The sequence below is a fragment of the Pecten maximus genome, chromosome 11 (genome assembly GCF_902652985.1).
Source record: "Pecten maximus chromosome 11, xPecMax1.1, whole genome shotgun sequence".
NCBI classification, from domain to species: domain Eukaryota; kingdom Metazoa; phylum Mollusca; class Bivalvia; order Pectinida; family Pectinidae; genus Pecten; species Pecten maximus.
Genome location: NC_047025.1, coordinates 34108359 through 34121692, shown reverse-complemented (window position 1 = coordinate 34121692; position 13334 = coordinate 34108359).

The following is a 13334-nucleotide window of genomic DNA, read 5'->3' as shown; positions in this document are numbered from 1 at the left end:
AATTAACAAAGCTCTCCTTAGCAATTGTAAATCTGTTCTCAGTATCAGGCAGTTGATAATCCCACAATATTCATATATCTATCCTTGACAATGTTTAACCAGTTCTGAATAACAATTTTCTCTCGTTATTGCCAAACCTTTCAAGTACATTATTCAATCATCTTTTTTTTTCTAGAATTCTCTAACACACTTCTTGCAAACAACCACTTGTCGATAAATACTTGTAAACAAAATACAGTGTATTATGACACATCTCTCTTCCATAAAATTCCAGAAAAGTCTATTTACATATCAGGTTGTAAGAGTTATACATTTCTCCTTTTAATCAATTATATATACCATACAATCCTTCTTAAAGAAAAGAAAGCTTGGAAAGGAAACATTCTTTAACTTTCAAATCACATCTAAATCCTGGATAAAGCATCAGCTAAACTATTGTCTTTACCTTTGATGTGTTTGATATCAGGATCATACTCATGCATTGACAAACTCCACCTAATAATTCTCTGGATTTTATTTTTATTTTCCCTATGAATGTCAAAGGGTTGTAGTCTGTATAAATTACCACAGGCATAATAGTAGTATAGATATAGACATCAAATATATTCAGAGCTAAAATCAATGTCAAACATTCCTTCTCAATGGTGGAATAATTTCTCTGGCGATTATCAAACTTTTTCGAGAAAATATATGGTGATCAATTTGTTCACCATATTCTTGTATTAAAACAGCAGCAACACCAACATCACTGGCGTCAACGAAAAGTTTGAACTGCCTACTGAAATATGGAGCGGTTAGAACTGGCCAGCTTGATAGTATGGCATTCAGATTTTCAAATGCAGACTTACATTTGTCTGACCAGATGAATTTTACATTTTTCTTTATCAAACCAGTAAGGGGAGCTGCTACAACAGAAAATTTCTGACATAATTTTCTCGATAATATCAAGCTATACCAAGAAATCTCATTACCCCTCTCTTATTTCAAGGAGTTTTACCTGCCCTTGTCCTACAACATGATCTAAAAATCTACAGTTGCATGACAAAATTCATATTTAAGCAAACTAACAGTCAATTTCATGATGGGGAGTCTTTTGATGAAGTCGCGAACCTCGCGCAGTTGTTCTTCCCAGGTGTCGTGGTAGATAATGACATCATCAATATACCCATCACAGCCTTCAAGATCTGATATCACACAGTTCAGAAAACGTTGAAAGTTGTCGGAGCATTTTTCATACCAAACGGCATAACTTAATACCAGTACAGGCCTGGTGATGTGACGAATGTTGACACTTCCTTTGTTCTTTCTGTGAGAGGAACCTGTCGATATCCTTTCAATAGATCAAATCTACTGACATACTTGGCTTTGCCGACTTTGTGAATACCCGAGTCAATCCACGGAATTGGATATGCGTCTGGTTTACTGATAAAGTTCACTTTTCTGAAGTCCCTGCAGAATCTCTAGGACTTGTCTGGCTTTAGCACCAGAACACATGGAGAGCTCCATTCACTTTTATTTGGCTCAATGATTTCATTGTCCAACATAGACTTTATTTCATTCTTCAGGTGCTCTTCTTTTAGTGGATTGACTGATTTAAACATATTGTTATTACCATAAATCAAAGCAAAAAGGTTGGGCACAAGTTATAACAACATTATTAAAGTCCGTTCCCAAATAACTACAAAGTTCAGCATTTGGCATTTTGCTCTCCGAAGATTCAAAGGCTAAGGAAGTACAGGAGAAAATGATTTTGTACATTATTAAATCCATTGCTGGTTTTTTTTATAAACCTGTGCACATTTCTATAAATAATTATGTTTGTGGATTGACACGATGCGGATGTTGTTTGACAGGTTTTGCATCGCCAACATCGACGTCGTAGTATACAACGTCAGTTTTGCCTGGCTTATCCGGAAATAATTGTTTGTACTCACAAAATCAGACCTTTCAGTTCATTCCTTTCTTTGTCTGACAAATGGCATAGTTTTTCGTCCGAGTTCTTTGTTTGTTTGTTTGTTTTTGTTTAACGTCCCATTAACAGCCAGGGTCATTTAAGGACGTACCAGGATTTGGAGTTTGAAGAAAGCCGGACTACCCGGAGAAAAACCACCGGCTTACGGTCAGTACGTGGCAACTGCCCCACGTAGGTTTCGAACTCGCAACCCAGAGGTGGAGGGTTAGTGATAAAGTATCGGGACACCTTCACCGGTCGGCCACCGCGGCCCCCTCGTCGTCCAAGTTCGCGAGCACACCTGAATTCCGTAACTTAATACCACAGTTTACACCTACATCTTGTACACCACCGCTTAACTCTGCTTGATTAATATCGAGTGCACCTTCACATTGTAATGGTACAGAGGCCAATGTAGCATCAAGTTGAGGGGTTTTGCCATCTTTTCAATCTACATACGTTTTAAGCATATTGATATGACAAGTTTTCTTGCCCTTCCCTGGAGTTTGTAAAACATAATTTAAATCATCAACCATTTTTTCAACAACCTAAAGTAAAACATCTAGCTTGTATAATACCACTTTTCATTTTTGCTTGGGAGGTTGCCTAATTTTCTTTTGCCATTGTACATGTCCTTGTCAACCTTTGCTTGAAATTAGACATACTCTAAAAGATTTACTTTTAACCATCAGCATCTAAAATTGTAACCTTAAGGATTTTCAAACACAAGTTCAAAGGGACCGAAACCAAAATATTCCTGTACAGATTCTCTAACACCAAACAACAACATGTGTATACCTTCGTCCCAGTCTTTCTTGTTCTTAAAACGTTCTTTAGCCCTCTGAGATTCAGAATGATAAGCGATAGGCCTATACTATTTGATCTGTAGCTGGTACATGACTTGTTGGGAAATACCAGGCATAACATTTGAGCCTTGGTAAGATTGAATAGCTTGTGGAAAATCAACCAGTGTAAAGAATTTAACCAAAGCCTTGACTTTATTTGGAATTTTAATATTCCTGAGTGGAATGGCTTCAAGAAAGCGTGTGGAAGTATATGACAGTCAAAAGATACTCATTATCAGCCTTAGTTTTGGGTAGAGGACCTCCACAGTCTATAGTGATCCTACTAAAAGTTTCCTCAAAAGCTGGAATGGGGTGCAAAGGTGCTACAGGGGTTTTCTGATTGGGTTTCCCTACCGCCTGACATGTATGACAAGATCTGTAAAACACATAATATTGCAACTTAGGCCAAAAGAAATGATCTAATAACCTGTTATGTGTCTTTGTCACACCCAAATGCCCTGCCGTAGGTGAATCACGAGAAAACTCATAATGTCATTCCTATACTTCGGATGGACAACTACTTGATTGACAACCTTTTTAGTCTTCTTCAGGAGACTTATCAGGAGGACGCCACTTGCGCGACAATCCGGGACTTTCTCAGCCTCCTCTTTCTCAAAGCCCGATTACAAAACAAAGAGAGTTTAGGATCGTTTTCCTGTTTTGCTGTAAGCTCCTCTCTAGTAAAAAATGACGTACTTGTCGTATCCACAATAAAAGTACGTTTTCTAAGAGCACTCCTATCTACATCAGAGTCTATAGGATTGCTCGAAAGACCACACTTGCCACCGATTTCTTCTCGATCGTAAGCCATAAAAAAAAATCACATAATCCTGGACTTAAATGACCCTTAACTACTGCAAAATCAGAAACCTTGTTACTCATTGAACGAGTGACAGCACAAGAAGGGAATATACCAGGAATTTCCTGTTAAATAACCTCAACACTTCCTGTCTTATCAGGAGTACTTGACACTAAGGGTTCTACCCGAGCTCTCCCGCCAAGTCATTGCCTAAAATAACCGACACGTCTTCTATATGAAGTTCCGGTCTAACACCAACAGTTACAGGCCCAGTAACTAAGTCTGACTTAAGGTCAACACAATGGAGAGGCACATTAACAAAACCTAACTATACACCACGAAGCAAAACACTAACACCACAAGACGTCTTCTCAAATTGATTAAACCCAGTTCTCAAGAGAAAAACAGTACCACAGGTACTGGTAAACTTAGTCAGTCGAGCAACCCAACCCTTAATGGCTCTTCTAATGATAAACCTAAAGTAGGTAATAAGGATAGGTATGATTCCAAGCAGGTGCCGGGTCTTCTTCTGGTCCTGTTTGTGATTACTGCAAGAAAGTAGGACATGTTACGTCTCAGTGTTATTTCCTCCAGCGTTAGGAGCAAAGTCAGTTTCTTCGATGTTCGCTGTCAAAGCCTAGTCAGAAACTCATACACTGTATCTTGTAAGAGTCTAAATTGTCTATTGCGGTAAACAGCTCAGAGTCTGAAAGTGTATTGGAGAAGTATTCTTCCTTCATTTCTGAAGGTAGTGTTTCACTTGTCAGTGACAAACTTGAAACCCGTGAGGATTTTACGTGATACTAGAGCTTCCATCCTATGACAAAGAATGAGAAGCTGCATTATCACGTAAAATGGTGCTCGTATACGTGAAATAAGTGTATGTAATAGTTGTATCTTGTGAAGCGTACCGCCTGGTTAACCCGTGGACGTCATATTTAAAGCTATGTCCAATGGAGTCGAAGTGTGGTGACCCCAATTCGTCAAATTGTCCGAGTAAACAAAATTGAGAGAATTGTGAAGTTTCACGCCCGATTTCGTATACTAATATTGGGAAATCGACAACATGCTATGACTTATTTTAAAGATTGGTAATTTTCCTTAATGCTAGTCCTACCTCGATAAAATCCACCCAATACCATCGAAGCTACGGTACTTAGAAATAAGTACATCGGATTTCAAGCCTGAGACCGTTTAGAAACTTCCTCATTTATATGTTCTCTTTTATGCTATTATTTTATAAAACGAGTCGAGCACCTGTGTACAATGTTCCACGATTGTGTTTGGTGTAGGCTAACGCACATTGTTCTACACGGTGTAGCGACTTTGTAGTTATATCGATTTTTGAATAGCTATTTTTTTCTGAAGAATTATATCTTGAAACCACTATAATACTAAATACATAGGAGTAATATCTGGACATAAATTAAAATATTCAAGTATTTAAGATAACCAACGTATTTTTCTACTATCTACTGTTCAATTGTATCTTTGCCGCGTCTCCGTAGAAACTCGTGTCCTGGTGACATTACAATGGCCATGGCGATCACGTAAACCAAGAACAAAACAGTATTATAAAAAACAAGTCACTGTGTATTAATGATTAGCACAGGTATTTTACATGTGTAGCTGATGATGCTAACTCGTAACCAGATCGTATGGTATACACCTCTCATAGGCATTGATAGCTTACTGACACGACGTTTGATATTTCTAATATTACATAGCACCATGGAAAATTTGACACCGTGCTTTGAGTATGGATATAAACGACAACCACGCCCTGGTTGCGCAGTCACACATCATAAAGCCGGTGCCACGCAACAACAGTTGTCATACAGACAGTTAAACGCTGATGCCATGCCAAGTTAGTGTAACTCTCAAGCCTGAACTACACGACGTATTTGTCAACAAACTAGAGTCACACAACCACGACGTTGTCAACAAACCAGAGTCACACAACCACGACGTTGTCAACAAACCAGAGCAACACAACCACGACGTTGTCAACAAACTAGAGCAACACAACCACGACGTTGTCAACAAACTAGAGCCATACAACCACGACGTTGTCAACAGACTAGAGCCACACAACCACGACGTTGTCAACAAACTAAAGCAACACAACCACGACATTGCCAGCTAGCTAGCGACACACAGCCACATCGTCGCCACAAAGCCACGGGCATACAAGGATGAAGAAGGTAATTTAAATCATGTTTAACTTACATAAAGATGTGTCTATGGTAGAAATTTCTTTTCCTTTTTTCTTGATTTACTGAATTCGCTTATTCTCCAAAGATCGTTTCCATCATCTATAGAAGTCGGAAGTTAAAGAGAGATTTCTTTGTGGTGATCATGATGTTTTCCTATGTTAGATATTAATTATCTATTTTTTTAAAAATAATATCGGTTAATGTGCCTGTTAATTGTGTTGCCATAACGAATGTACCGCGATTCCGAAAAGAAAGAAAGAAAAGAAAGAAAGAAAGAAAGAAAGAAGAAAGAAAGAAAGAAAGAAAGAAAGGACTTGCAAGCAATTTACTTTTTTATTATAACTTTCTAGTTACCAGTTCAAATTGCCGTTTTTATTGCCTTTACTAACAGTATTGAGACACATCTATAATACAAAGGTAACTCCAATTCCCACTCGACTTATCAATGGTAACGAATGATGTAATGACTGTAAAGCAAAAAGGAAGGCTTTCATGACGCTAAGCTGTTACATGTATCAATACGAAAAGAGATTAATAAGTAAAGTGTCTTACATGTATTAACGATAATGTCAATGTTACGGGTACGAGTGAAGTGTCTTACATGTATTAACGATAATGTCAATGTTACGGGTAGGAGTGAAGTGTCTTACATGTATTAACGATAATGTCAATGTTACGGGTAGGAGTGAAGTGTCTTACATGTATTAACGATAATGTCAATGTTATGGGTATGAGTGAGGTGTCTTACATGTATTAACGATAATGTCAATGTTACGGGTAGGAGTGAGGTATCTTACATGTATTAACGATAATGTCAATGTTACGGGTAGGAGTGAAGTGTCTTACACGTATTAACGATAATGTCAATGTTACGGGTAGGAGTGAAGTGTCTTACATGTATTAATGATGATGTCAATGTTACGGGTATATGAGTGAGGTGTCTTACATGTATTAACGATAATGTCAATGTTACGGGTAGGAGTGAAGTGTCTTACACGTATTAACGCTAATGTCAATGTTACGGGTAGGAGTGAGGTGTCTTACACGTATTAACGATAATGTCAATGTTACGGGTAGGAGTGAAGTGTCTTACACGTATTAACGATAATGTCAATGTTACGGGTATGAGTGAGGTGTCTTACATGTAGTAACGATAATGTCAATGTTACGGGTATGAGTGAAGTGTCTTACATGTATTAACGATAATGTCAATGTTACGGGTAGGAGTGAGGTGTCTTACACGTATTACCGATAATGTCAATGTTACGGGTAGGAGTGAAGTGTCTTACATGTATTAACGATAATGTCAATGTTACGGGTATATGATTGAGGTGTCTTACATGTATTAACGATAATGTCAATGTTACGGGTAGGAGTGAAGTGTCTTACATGTATTAATGATGATGTCAATGTTACGGGTAGGAGTGAGGTGTCTTACATGTATTAACGATAATGTCAATGTTACGGGTAGGAGTGAAGTGTCTTACATGTATTAACGATAATGTCAATGTTACGGGTATGAGTGAGGTGTCTTACATGTATTAACGCTAATGTCAATGTTACGGGTAGGAGTGAGGTGTCTTACACGTATTAACGATAATGTCAATGTTACGGGTAGGAGTGAAGTGTCTTACACGTATTAACGATAATGTCAATGTTACGGGTAGGAGTGAAGTGTCTTACATGTATTAACGATAATGTCAATGTTACGGGTATGAGTGAGGTGTCTTACATGTAGTAACGATAATGTCAATGTTACGGGTAGGAGTGAAGTGTCTTACATGTATTAACGATAATGTCAATGTTACGGGTAGGAGTGAAGTGTCTTACACGTATTACCGATAATGTCAATGTTACGGGTAGGAGTGAAGTGTCTTACATGTATTAACGATCATGTCAATGTTACGGGTAGGAGTGAAGTGTCTTACATGTATTAACGATAATGTCAATGTTACGGGTAGGAGTGAGGTATCTTACGGGTAGGAGTGAAGTGTCTTACATGTATTAACGATAATGTCAATGTTACGGGTAGGAGTGAAGTGTCTTACATGTATTAACGATAATGTCAATGTTACGGGTAGGAGTGAGGTATCTTACATGTATTACCGATAATGTCAATGTTACGGGTAGGAGTGAGGTGTCTTACATGTATTAACGATAATGTCAATGTTACGGGTAGGAGTGAAGTGTCTTACATGTATTAACGATAATGTCAATGTTACGGGTAGGAGTGAAGTGTCTTACATGTATTAACGATAATGTCAATGTTACGGGTATGAGTGAGGTGTCTTACATGTATTAACGATAATGTCAATGTTACGGGTAGGAGTGAAGTGTCTTACATGTATTAACGATAATGTCAATGTTACGGGTAGGAGTGAGGTGTCTTACATGTATTAACGATAATGTCAATGTTACGGGTAGGAGTGAAGTGTCTTACATGTATTAACGATAATGTCAATGTTACGGGTAGGAGTGAAGTGTCTTACATGTATTAACGATAATGTCAATGTTACGGGTAGGAGTGAGGTGTCTTACATGTATTAACGATAATGTCAATGTTACGGGTAGGAGTGAGGTGTCTTACATGTATTAACGATAATGTCAATGTTACGGGTAGGAGTGAGGTATCTTACGGGTAGGCGTGAGGTATCTTACATGTATTAACGATAATGTCAATGTTATGGGTAAGAGTGAGGTGTCTTACATGTATTAACGATAATGTCAATGTTACGGGTAGGAGTGAGGTGTCTTACATGTATTAACGATAATGTCAATGTTACGGGTAGGAGTGAAGTGTCTTACATGTTATAACGATAATGTCAATGTTACGGGTATGAGTGAGGTATCTTACATGTATTAACGATAATGTCAATGTTACGGGTAGGAGTGAAGTGTCTTACATGTATTAACGATAATGTCAATGTTACGGGTAGGAGTGAGGTGTCTTACATGTTTTAACGATAATGTCAATGTTACGGGTAGGAGTGAAGTGTCTTACATGTATTAACGATAATGTCAATGTTACGGGTAGGAGTGAAGTGTCTTACATGTATTAACGATAATGTCAATGTTACGGGTAGGAGTAAAGTGTCTTACATGTATTAACGATAATGTCAATGTTACGGGTAGGAGTGAGGTGTCTTACATGTATTAACGATAATGTCAATGTTACGGGTAGGAGTGAAGTGTCTTACATGTATTAACGATAATGTCAATGTTACGGGTAGGAGTGAGGTATCTTACATGTATTAACGATAATGTCAATGTTACGGGTAGGAGTGAGGTATCTTACATGTATTAACGATAATGTCAATGTTACGGGTAGGAGTAAAGTGTCTTACATGTATTAACGATAATGTCAATGTTACGGGTAGGAGTGAGGTGTCTTATATGTATTAACGATAATGTCAATGTTACGGGTAGGAGTGAGGTATCTTACATGTATTAACGATGATGTCAATGTTACGGGTAGGAGTGAGGTATCTTACGGGTAGGAGTGAAGTGTCTTACATGTATTAACGATAATGTCAATGTTACGGGTAGGAGTAAAGTGTCTTACATGTATTAACGATAATGTCAATGTTACGGGTAGGAGTGAAGTGTCTTAGACGTATTAACGATAATGTCAATGTTACGGGTATGAGTGAAGTGTCTTACATGTATTAACGATAATGTCAATGTTACGGGTAGGAGTGAGGTATCGTACATGTATTAACGATAATGTCAATGTTACGGGTAGGAGTGAGGTATCTTACATGTATTACCGATGATGTCAATGTCACGGGTAGGATTGAGGTGTCTTACATGTATTAACGATGATGTCAATGTTACGGGTAGGAGTGAAGTGTCTTACATGTATTAACGATAATGTCAATGTAACGGGTATGATTGAGGTGTCTTACATGTATTAACGATAATGTCAATGTTACGGGTAGGAGTGAAGTGTCTTACATGTATTAACGATAATGTCAATGTTACGGGTAGGAGTGAAGTGTCTTACATGTATTAACGATAATGTCAATGTTACGGGTAGGAGTGAAGTGTCTTACATGTATTAACGATAATGTCAATGTTACGGGTAGGAGTGAAGTGTCTTACATGTATTAACGATAATGTCAATGTTACGGGTAGGAGTGAAGTGTCTTACATGTATTAATGATAATGTCAATGTTATGGGTAAGAGTGAGGTGTCTTACATGTATTAACGATAATGTCAATGTTACGGGTAGGAGTGAGGTATCTTACATGTATTAACGATAATGTCAATGTTACGGGTAGGAGTGAGGTGTCTTACATGTATTAACGATAATGTCAATGTTACGGGTAGGAGTGAAGTGTCTTACATGTTATAACGATAATGTCAATGTTACGGGTATGAGTGAGGTATCTTACATGTATTAACGATAATGTCAATGTTACGGGTAGGAGTGAGGTGTCTTACATGTATTAACGATAATGTCAATGTTACGGGTATGAGTGAAGTGTCTTACATGTATTAACGATAATGTCAATGTTACGGGTAGGAGTGAAGTGTCTTACATGTATTAACGATAATGTCAATGTTACGGGTAGGAGTAAAGTGTCTTACATGTATTAACGATAATGTCAATGTTACGGGTAGGAGTGAGGTGTCTTACATGTATTAACGATAATGTCAATGTTACGGGTAGGAGTAAAGTGTCTTACATGTATTAACGATAATGTCAATGTTACGGGTAGGAGTGAGGTGTCTTACATGTATTAACGATAATGTCAATGTTACGGGTATGAGTGAGGTATCTTATATGTATTAACGATAATGTCAATGTTACGGGTAGGAGTGAGGTATCTTACATGTATTAACGATGATGTCAATGTTACGGGTAGGAGTGAGGTATCTTACGGGTAGGAGTGAAGTGTCTTACATGTATTAACGATAATGTCAATGTTACGGGTAGGAGTGAAGTGTCTTACATGTATTAACGATAATGTCAATGTTACGGGTAGGAGTGAGGTATCTTACATGTATTACCGATAATGTCAATGTTACGGGTAGGAGTGAGGTGTCTTACATGTATTAACGATAATGTCAATGTTACGGGTAGGAGTGAAGTGTCTTACATGTATTAACGATAATGTCAATGTTACGGGTAGGAGTGAAGTGTCTTACATGTATTAACGATAATGTCAATGTTACGGGTAGGAGTGAAGTGTCTTACATGTATTAACGATAATGTCAATGTTACGGGTATGAGTGAGGTGTCTTACATGTATTAACGATAATGTCAATGTTACGGGTAGGAGTGAAGTGTCTTACATGTATTAACGATAATGTCAATGTTACGGGTAGGAGTGAAGTGTCTTACATGTATGAACGATAATGTCAATGTTACGGGTAGGAGTGAAGTGTCTTACATGTATTAACGATAATGTCAATGTTACGGGTAGGAGTGAAGTGTCTTACATGTATTAACGATAATGTCAATGTTACGGGTAGGAGTGAAGTGTCTTACATGTATTAACGATAATGTCAATGTTACGGGTAGGAGTGAAGTGTCTTACATGTATTAACGATAATGTCAATGTTACGGGTAGGAGTGAGGTGTCTTACATGTATTAACGATAATGTCAATGTTACGGGTAGGAGTGAGGTGTCTTACATGTATTAACGATAATGTCAATGTTACGGGTAGGAGTGAGGTATCTTACGGGTAGGCGTGAGGTATCTTACATGTATTAACGATAATGTCAATGTTATGGGTAAGAGTGAGGTGTCTTACATGTATTAACGATAATGTCAATGTTACGGGTAGGAGTGAGGTGTCTTACATGTATTAACGATAATGTCAATGTTACGGGTAGGAGTGAGGTATCTTACGGGTAGGAGTGAGGTATCTTACGGGTAGGAGTGAGGTATCTTACATGTATTAACGATAATGTCAATGTTACGGGTAGGAGTGAGGTGTCTTACATGTATTAACGATAATGTCAATGTTACGGGTAGGAGTGAGGTATCTTACGGGTAGGCGTGAGGTATCTTACATGTATTAACGATAATGTCAATGTTATGGGTAAGAGTGAGGTGTCTTACATGTATTAACGATAATGTCAATGTTACGGGTAGGAGTGAGGTGTCTTACATGTATTAACGATAATGTCAATGTTACGGGTAGGAGTGAGGTGTCTTACATGTATTAACGATAATGTCAATGTTACGGGTAGGAGTGAAGTGTCTTACATGTTATAACGATAATGTCAATGTTACGGGTATGAGTGAGGTATCTTACATGTATTAACGATAATGTCAATGTTACGGGTAGGAGTGAAGTGTCTTACATGTATTAACGATAATGTCAATGTTACGGGTAGGAGTGAGGTGTCTTACATGTATTAACGATAATGTCAATGTTACGGGTAGGAGTGAGGTGTCTTCAATGTATTAACGATAATGCCATTGTTACGGTTAGGAGTGAAGTGTCTTACATGTATTAACGATAATGTCAATGTTACGGGTAGGAGTGAAGTGTCTTACATGTATTAACGATAATGTCAATGTTACGGGTACGAGTGAAGTGTCTTACATGTATTAACGATAATGTCAATGTTACGGGTAGGAGTGAAGTGTCTTACATGTATTAACGATAATGTCAATGTTACGGGTAGGAGTAAAGTGTCTTACATGTATTAACGATAATGTCAATGTTACGGGTAGGAGTGAGGTGTCTTACATGTATTAACGATAATGTCAATGTTACGGGTAGGAGTGAAGTGTCTTACATGTATTAACGATAATGTCAATGTTACGGGTAGGAGTGAAGTGTCTTACATGTATTAACGATAATGTCAATGTTACGGGTAGGAGTGAGGTGTCTTACATGTATTAACGATAATGTCAATGTTACGGGTAGGAGTGAAGTGTCTTACATGTATTAACGATAATGTCAATGTTACGGGTAGGAGTGAAGTGTCTTACATGTAGTAACGATAATGTCAATGTTACGGGTATATGAGTGAGGTATCTTACATGTATTAACGATAATGTCAATGTTACGGGTAGGAGTGAAGTGTCTTACGGGTAGGAGTGAGGTATCTTACGGGTAGGAGTGAGGTGTCTTACATGTATTAACGATAATGTCAATGTTACGAGTAGGAGTGAAGTGTCTTACATGTATTAACGATAATGTCAATGTTACGGGTAGGAGTGAGGTGTCTTACATGTATTAACGATAATGTCAATGTTACGGGTAGGAGTGAGGTGTCTTACATGTATTAACGATAATGTCAATGTTACGGGTATATGAGTGAGGTGTCTTACATGTATTAACGATAATGTCAATGTTACGGGTAGGAGTGAGGTATCTTAGATGTATTAACGATAATGTCAATGTTACGGGTAGGAGTGAAGTGCCCTGGGTGTATAAACAATGTTACCAAGGTTATGGATAAGAGTAAAGTGTCTAGCAGGAATCATCGATACACCGGAATCAATTTACTTACGTTAAAATTGTTGACCTACATGTAGATGCAATCAAATCTATGTT